At 29.2% G+C, this 9,279-nt stretch overlaps 1 protein-coding gene across 2 annotated transcripts in view; it reads right to left on the reverse strand.

Annotated features, from left to right (window-relative positions):
• LOC108754102 (aromatic-L-amino-acid decarboxylase) overlaps window positions 1-2,194 on the reverse strand; it is a 10,235-nt gene extending 8,041 nt beyond the window's left edge. The window contains exons 1-2 of one of the 2 annotated variants that reach the window (XM_018496155.1): window positions 2,098-2,194; window positions 1,950-1,954 (exon numbers count right to left, since the gene is read on the reverse strand). The gene's annotated coding sequence lies outside the window, so the exon portion shown is untranslated. The remainder of the gene's footprint in view (window positions 1-1,949; window positions 1,955-2,097) is intronic. The other variant, XM_018496154.1, reaches the window with a different exon arrangement.
• Between the last annotated feature and the right edge of the window lie 7,085 nt (window positions 2,195-9,279).

The raw sequence follows: 9,279 nt of genomic DNA on the forward strand, positions 1-9,279 counted from the left end.
GAGCTTGATAATCAAAAGCGTAACATTATTAAAAACTGTAAAATATATGAAATTAAAGTACGAATAATATTGTTGCATTTGTTACGAGAATACTTGAGAAAAATAATTAAATACTTTAGAAAATAATAATTAAATACTCTAGAGAATAATAATTAAATTCTTTGAAACATCTTGGAGGCACGTGAGAAAAAGCAGGATAAAAAAGATGAAGAAACGTAGAGATCTGTTTCTCACGCGATAAAGGAAACTCCCATGGCGGTCAGGGAATCCCCACTTGCACTGATATCAGCGAATATTTCTCGAAAGGAAACTGCGCCTTTCGCGTCAGTAATTAAAGATAATGACGAATCATCGAACTGTTTTTCTGATCGGGTTATCGTAAAGCCATTATAATCTGTTTATTTGAGTTGGAGTAACGTTTTGCTAGATAGACTAATTTTACGCACGAGATGGTACACGTTGTAACTCGATCCTATCGTATTTTATTTATAAAAAATATTTTTTTTATATTTATTAACTTATATATCTCGCGTCGTGTATTTAAACCATAATTTATTTAGAAATTCAAGATTTAATACAAAAACGTTTGTTTTGCTGTATTTTGTGAAATATCTATCATGATCATGACCTGTTTCTTTAAATTCCAGAGATAGTGTAAGTTAAATGTCAAACTGGACACCATCTTTTAAGTAACACTCATTTTTTAAATAAAATATTTTATGTGTTATTTAATTTGTTTGGTAATTAATTATTGAATAAGATTGCTATATTATCGCTTTTTTTATATTACTTTTATCGCTCACTTATTACTTTTATTCGACACTGTAGACTTGATAATACGATATCAAACTGTATTTGTAATATTAATAATAAATTCTGATAAAAAAAAGTTAATAAATTATTTTATTATTAATATATACATAGCTTAATGATCGTTGATCTTTCGGTTTTGATGGGTTTTTTTATAAGATATTAATATTAAAGCGAATAAAGAAAATCTCGTAAAAAAAATTAAAAAATTCGTATTCAAATGCGCTGAATGAAACCAATCAAAATATTCACGTTAAATTTATGTGGATCTCAAATATAGCACCCGCTGTAAACGTTACTCTTATTCGTACAATTATTCAGACGGCAATATTCCTATTTATAACACGTCAATATACCAAAAATAGTTCTCGCAAATATTAGATAATCTCAAAATACTATTCGATCTGTTCTTCAATCATCATTTTTGAAGAACGTGACAGATTAATTTAACGCTAATGCGTTTAGCTAGCTTTTCGATCAGACTATGTTGGGACAAAAGCTATAAACTAAGTTTAATAATTGATTTTGGATACTTTGTGCGCGTTTGGAGACTATAGCAAGTGCTATTATTAAAGTTCATTCCTTGGCATCAATTATAGGACCTTTGAGAGCTTAAACAATCTTGGTTTCGAAATTACTCAGCCTTTTATCAAATACACTAAAATGTACTTACGTTGAACATGAATTTATTGTATAGAGAAATTTTGTTATAAATTTTTTATAAATAATTGTTATATACATTTAAAATATCATACATTTTAATGCAATCACGCATTACGTTCTATCATATAATTGTAGAATATTTTTACGCTTATTGAAGTACAATGTTCTTTTTTATTTTAACTTTACAAATAAATTATAATTTTTTTTATAGTGATGTGCAAAATTTTGCGAATTAAAATATCACAGCAAGAACGTTCTTGAAAAAATAAATTAGATAAAAGCATTTATTATTTGTTGTTTCGAACAGTAGTTTTTTTGAGATATAATTATAGATTATATCACTCAAGTATACACTATCGTAAAAATTGCCTTTGAAAATATGATGTAGCAGACGACACGATTTATTTAATCAAATTTTCTTTTCATTAGATTCTAAAGATTCTAAAGATTGTCTAAAATACTACAAATGTACGTACCTACAGTGCCTATAACAATGAAAATTTTATATTCTACAACGACGATTTGATAAGCATTGATATATAAATATATACGTCTATAGAATACTTGAGAAAAACAGAAATGCATTTTGCTTCTAGATGAAATTGAAAAATTGATATTCGACTCACGTTTGAAGTAACCTCGCGAACCTCGATAATCGGGTGATTTACTTCCTTCTTGCAATCCTTCTTGACAGCGACGATATCCACGTGTCCGAGATGATATCGCGAGCTAGTGGAGTGCGCACGACTGGTGTTCCACGACGAATTGCCGCTCCATCCGCGTTTGTACCGTGCTTTATGCAACTCCCCACCTCTTTGTCGTTCACCAGAGGAACTGTTCGACCAATCACGATCATGTCGCATATCGAGATTCGCTTGCCTCGTCCCGTCGCGAATGGTCAAGGATCGATAACGGATACGCAATCGATAACAGCTGGACACTCGGTTAGCGGTGCGTAGGTGGTCGACGCGTTAATTTTTACTCTGGCTATGACAGGAAGTGCAATTTAATTTTACTTGCCTATTTGTGCGATTATCCGTTTGACGCTCTGGTAAATAAGTAGACTGTAATAATAAAACAAAGATTAGTTTTTCTAAATATAATCTAAATAGAAATCTGTTTTCAACCTTCAGCTTTACAATTTCGGAGTTTATTTAACTTCACGCGAAGAGAATGTGTTATTGTGTTATTACTTTATAATTACAGAAGGAACATGTTAATTAAAATTACTATATGAATATAATGTAAATTAATGAGATCATTACTAAAAATTACCTAGCGTCAACAACTTAACTAATTTAGCTATAATTAACTTTACTACAATGTGTTCCAAACTCTAATTAAAATTTATCCTCGTCATTTTACTTGATGTATTAATTTATTGCTTTAGGGAGCTGTTGTTGAAACATATTTTATAGTTCTTCATGTCTTTCAAGGCAACGGTATCATTACGTTAAGAAATTAATCGCGAAATTGAGAGACGTAGGAGCAGCTGGAAGGCAAAATTAGGGCGCTGCCGTTAAAGCGACATCATTTGTAATTTCATTACAAGTGCAAAATCAAGGAAGCATTCAGACGGTAAATTGAATTATTCCAGATAAGCATGATCCTAGTTTTCAATCATACACTTCCTGTTGCTTAATGCTTGTTGGCGTTGCTGACAGATCTTAGGCAACCTGATTGTGATCTAGAAAGGAATCTTGAAAACAAAAATAGCTGTTCTTTCACAACAATGTAGTAGACGAAGGTTACTCATGAAAATTGAAAATAAAAAAAATTCTACGCTTGAATTCTATTCACGGTTTCTTTTACTTCGTTATCTTGTTGGTACGAAAATTATTTTGGTCGAAGAAAGGACATTTTTTATAGACTGTTCTTTTAATACGCTGCTAAAATGTTATCTTAAAAGTTCCAAATTTACGCCTAAAAAGTCAATAAGAATATAAAGAAATAATTAGCAAACTTTTTACATTTAAATTGTCTCGTTTTTCCTAATCGTCTTGTAGATACATATACTTACATGAATATTGAAATCTTTTATACAATTTAATTGCAATTAAAATTGAATAACATACGAGAACTACTGCTTGTGTAATTTCCCAATGATTTAAGATTTTATCATAAAATCGGGCGGTAAATCCCCCTGAACGGAAAATATTAAGTCACTTGGTATGCAGGAGTAGAGTCGATAATAATCTTGAAACGGCTCTGCATAAGAACGCAAAGAAATGTGTGCTCGAGAAAAGTTATTTCTCTCTACCCTAAAGAACAGAAAAGAGGGATGAAGTCGCATTGAGAGCAGTCGCCTTACCCAGGACTCTTGGAATGACTTCGATCGGACTTCCCTCTTTAACCTACCGCATGCCACCGCCTCCTTCACTCTTTTTTCTCCTTCTATTTTATTACCGTACTCCTTACACGATGAAAGAAGTCGAACGGAAACAGATATACGTACTTTTCCCCAATGCACTGTGCCGTCGTCATGACTACCCGAGTCAGATTGACTCGGAGTAATCGCCGGGACTTTCCAGGAATGTGTCGCGAGTCATATTGGGCCACTCTCGTACACGTCAGAGATTTAACTTCTCCGCGGAGTTGTACCTCTGACGTCAGGAGCTGCTTGGCATTAAGGAAAGTATAATTTGTAGCAGATAGCAAGACGTTAATGCCTTTCAGGGCAATTAATTTCTCAAAAACTAACTTGGTTTTTACGTGCTGATGTTTCTAGGATAATCCTACTTTTTCAAATAGTACCATCGCATAAATAAAAAGAAGTAAACGAGAATTTTTTTCAATGAAAAATTTAGGCAAAGATTATCTTGAAACAAGTATTCAATTTCGATTATATATTTTTAACTAGATAAAAATTTGAAAATAATTTTGCTGAATTATTAAAATATGTAATTATACGTAGGAATTAAATGATGAATAATATTGCAAAAAGTTTTGATATTTTAGCAATTAATTTGATCATCTTACGTAATTATTTTGATAGTCCTAAAATGATTTTTAGATCCGCATCTACAATTTAAATTTTTAGATTTAAAAAAAAAATTGTCTTTTTCATGTTATATATTTTACTTTATTGTGATTTTGTCCGAAAAAAAATTCCGTTTTAGAATCTTAAAGTATACATTGTGCAAATATGGTGAATAATCTTAAGTATCTTTGCTTTATTTAGAGAAAAAATTTTATTTTTTATACAGAAGAAAATAAATTATTTTAGAAAGAATTAGATATTAAATTTTATTCAGAGATTTAAAATTTTTTTTATAGAAAATAATAGCTTCCATTTTCCAATGTTAATGATAGTGTCATCACTTTTTCTAATGTCATCACTGTTATCCGCGTTTAGGTAGCGAAATTGTCAACCGCACAAGGAACGGACAAAAGAGAGGGCAGGTTGAAGAGACGGCAATTTCCTGGTTCTCTTTACTTAGTTGAGTACCACCTCTGTCCGAAGTTATTCAACCATTCCATGTCTGTGGAAACGACGAGCTTTAACATTGAATCCTCAGCTATTGTCAGAATCGTAATATGGCTACTTTGCTACTTATTTATGGATCTGCACGTAACATTTTTCTATTTTTAATGTTTTTAAAGATAAAATACGAAACGATTTACTATGGGTATGATTTATAGAAGAAATTTTTCTTTTGAATTACGTGATAAGTACTTTGATGTGATTCAGAACTCCGTATTGCCCGCGTTAATGGAATACTCTTGTCCACATCTCCTTTCTTTTCAGACTCTCGATTGATTTATTTTTATCTAATCTTCATTTCTCATTTGAAGAAGAAATTGCTAATTTCTTCCGGATAAGTATATAGTAATCCACTTACATATTATACTTCAAAAGTTACCCAAGTAGCACAGCGTTTACAAAGCGTTAACAAAGCGCTGTAATCGTTTTTTTAGTGTCTTACAAGCGTTGCTCTACTACTTAGGTATTACATGAAGATAATAAAAAAAATCTATAAAGAGAAATTAGAAATTTTAAAAAGGGCAATTATTTAGAAAACATTTTGCCTATTTGAAAAAACGCAAAGCGATATGCTCTTTTTTTATAATTTGCATACTTTTACATGTAGTACCTATTTATCTTTATTAATTTGTAAAAATGCGTGTAGGGATCAAATTAATCTAGAGACGCATGAATAAGAATGTAGAAACTGCTGTTTATTGTAAAAATTTTTAAGCATTATCGATGCTATTTTGCATATATTTCTTTATATTTTACCACAAAGTTTATTAAAAATTTTACCATGTTTAGCGATAAACGTGGAACAATTTAGTAATCTATTAATTATTATCATAAAGATAGGACTTTTTGAAACATACAAAAGAATGAACTACGTAACAAATATTACAAAGCAAATATTATAAATCAAGCGACGCGGTAGGATCGCGACGCTAAGTATTGTACATAAAATATTAGAAGAGATATACAACAAAAACCATTTTGTTATATAGGGTGGGCCATCTATTGGTACGTTTAAAAATGCGATCAAATGAGCATACATTGATATTTTTTATTAATTTTTTTTTTGTTGTGAAGCTAAAAGTATCCGCGTCAAGAATGAAAAACGATTTCGTTCATGTGGCTCCCTCTACTGGCCTTACAGTATGCCATTCGGTCACCCCAATTATTCAAAAACGTACCAATAGATGGCCCACCCTTTATATAATAAAAACATATTTCGATTGATTGCGCTACTTATTCTTATATAATTAATCAATGTATCAACTTTCAAAAACAATGCAAATACACTATTTAAAATATATTTCATTAGTCGATTTAAATTATACATATGTAAAATCAATTATCTATTATATGCATTACATATGTATATGTATGTATAATATATGTACACACACGCACATGCATGTATATACTATATGTATATATAGTACAAGATTCATTAAAATGTTATTTCTACAATATAAATTTTATATATGTACAATGGCATATTTTATGTAAAATAAGTAAAACAGACCAAGCAAATGTTATATTGTACATATGTTATTCAAATTTTAATATTAGAATACTCGAATATTAGTTCACCGTTAATTTTTTATGATTAATTCTCTGGACCATTGAATCCTTAAACTGCGACATATCATATTTTACAATTTGTTTTCTATTCTCGAAATTAATAGCTCCTCTAAAATAATAAATCTTCAGATTTTATTCTTTGGACATTAATATTTGAATTATTCAAGTAATTCGAATGTTTTTGAGTAACAATAATTATTTCGAATGATTTGAGTAATATAATATTTGGATAGTTATAGTCCTAATACAAACATTATATCAAATGTATAAAAAATTAATATGTAGAAAAAATTCAACTATTTGTGTGTGTGTGATTTACATAATAATTAACATTATAAATAATTAATAATACAATTAATACGTACAAATAGTACGCTTATTGGAAAGTTGATATTTATTTCGTCAAACGTGCCAGTTTATTCAATAATTTCAATTAACAATTTAGTTGAAACTGCTGATGCTTTTTCACATATTGTTCTTCACATATTTGTTTTCAAAATCTATTGTAAATCTCTACTGTATCCTATTCAAAATTGAATCTGCAAATATAGACGAAATAAATAACAGATTAAAAAGAATATGTAGTTGTGATTAGTGCTACAAAATTAAATTTCTTACTGAAGTACATATTATAATCGCATTAAAACTAGAATTCTTATTATTTAAATATTTAAAAAGTCGAATATTTAGTATCGAAAACTGTTGAAACCTTAATCTTCCTTCTTTTTTGAAATATTGCCATATTAAATCACTTATTTTGTTTGTTTATTTCTTCGTCAGGACATATTTGATGAACATAAAATAAATGTGCTTCCAGTGTCTTTAAATTGTACTGAGAATAATTTTTATGGCAAATGTTACATTGTGCCTTACGATTCTGAAATTTATTACAATGTTGCCATATTCAACTTTTTCTTTTCGTATCTCTGTATGTTATTTTTTCCACTTTTTTGAGTTTTATTTAAGCCATGCTTGATCAAATGGCACGCTAAATCATCTATATCATTTTTCAATACAAACTTGTAACAACAAATCTTGCATTATAATTTATCATTTGACGTATTTGATATGAAATGTGTCGATATCCACGAATGTTCAAATTCTTTTTGTATTTCTTCTATTATTTGTGAATGCTTACGTTTAAGATGATCCTTTAAATTGCATACTAAATATCCACTTGAAAGAGATTTATCTCAAATTTTACATTACAAGTGTATCTTTCTTCTGTGAAATAACGCCATATCGGACATTTCTGCAATCCGTGTCTTCATCATGAAATTTTATGAGCCTGAAATAAGTGTACTTTTAATGTTAATATGTTGTATGTAATATAAGGACAAATCTTGCATTAGAGTTATATGATGAGTTAGATGTTCTATATCATTATAATACTGCTATATCCAACTACTTGGCATATTTTTTTGCAGTGCCGTCACGTCTGCACAGTGTTTTAAAGTGTGTATTACTAAAGAGAATATTTATACAATAGAGAAATGTTCGATGAAGGTAGAAGTGAGTAACATATGAATTTAGTTAGAACGTAAATAATTACGTTTAGCAGAACGTTTATTTTGCAACTGTTGGAAGTTTTCTTTGCACTGATTAGATTATACTTTTAAATCTAGAAGAATTATCCTATCTCAGCTGAAAATCGTAAAACGGTTGCAAAACTGTCGTGTTTTGTTGAACGCAGCGATTAATGATTTGAATACTGATAGAGCTTAAATTCAAGAGCACAGATTCTTATATAAAGCGTAACACATAAGGCATAAGGAAATCCAACTAGAGTACTTTATTTCATGGAAAGGAAGGAAATAAAGGATTTTTATTGATTCATTTTTTATGCATTATACATTATGCATTATGCAAGTGCTCTTAAGTTAAAGCCTTGTGTTCGATATAGCAATCCATCCGAGATCTCGGATAGAGGAAGAAGAATTGACCAATTGCATTGGTCATGTGACCAAATTTATTAAATGACGCTAAGATATATAGATAACGTTGTTGGATTATAATCGATCAATTACAATGCTGCATAGTAAAATTGTTATAAATGACTAAATCAGGTTAAAAATATTATGATGTATTGTGTAAGTTATTTTGTATGTTTATCACTCATTTTGGAGATTGTTCATATTCTACTTAAATTAACATAAATTGTAATATAGAATATAACACATATACGCACGCACGTACGCAGTCACAGAGTAAACATAAAATTCCATAATGATATTTTTGTACATTGGGTACATTATATGTATAATTATATTTATCCTGCTATTATTCTATGATCTATTACTTTAATGAAAAGAAGTAGTCGTTTTTCTCCGCAATAGCTACCACTTTCATCTAATAGTTGGATTTATCCTTTCCGAAACAATGGTACTCGCTTTCATACATAATGCATTGCATTTAGCAATAGTAGCTGTTAAGAAAATAAATGGTGTTGAATAATAAAGTTCTTATATACTGAATTTCGAGTTGAAAACATTAATATCGTTGAAAGAAGAAAGAATATAAAAAATTATAATTAGAAAATTTAATTCATATTGATCGTATTTATGTTTTACTATTAAATAAGATAAAGCAAGCTATTAAGAAAGATTTGAAAAATTTGTAAGCTATTTATATAATATTTTTAAAAATTATAAATTATTATTTATTGATTATTAATGGATTCTAATGGAGATTAATATTTATCTTAGATTGTATATATATATATATATATTAAAGTTTATTTAGAGAAATAA

This window comes from Trachymyrmex septentrionalis, unplaced genomic scaffold, assembly GCF_001594115.1.
Source record: "Trachymyrmex septentrionalis isolate Tsep2-gDNA-1 unplaced genomic scaffold, Tsep1.0 scaffold76, whole genome shotgun sequence".
NCBI lineage: Eukaryota > Metazoa > Arthropoda > Insecta > Hymenoptera > Formicidae > Trachymyrmex > Trachymyrmex septentrionalis.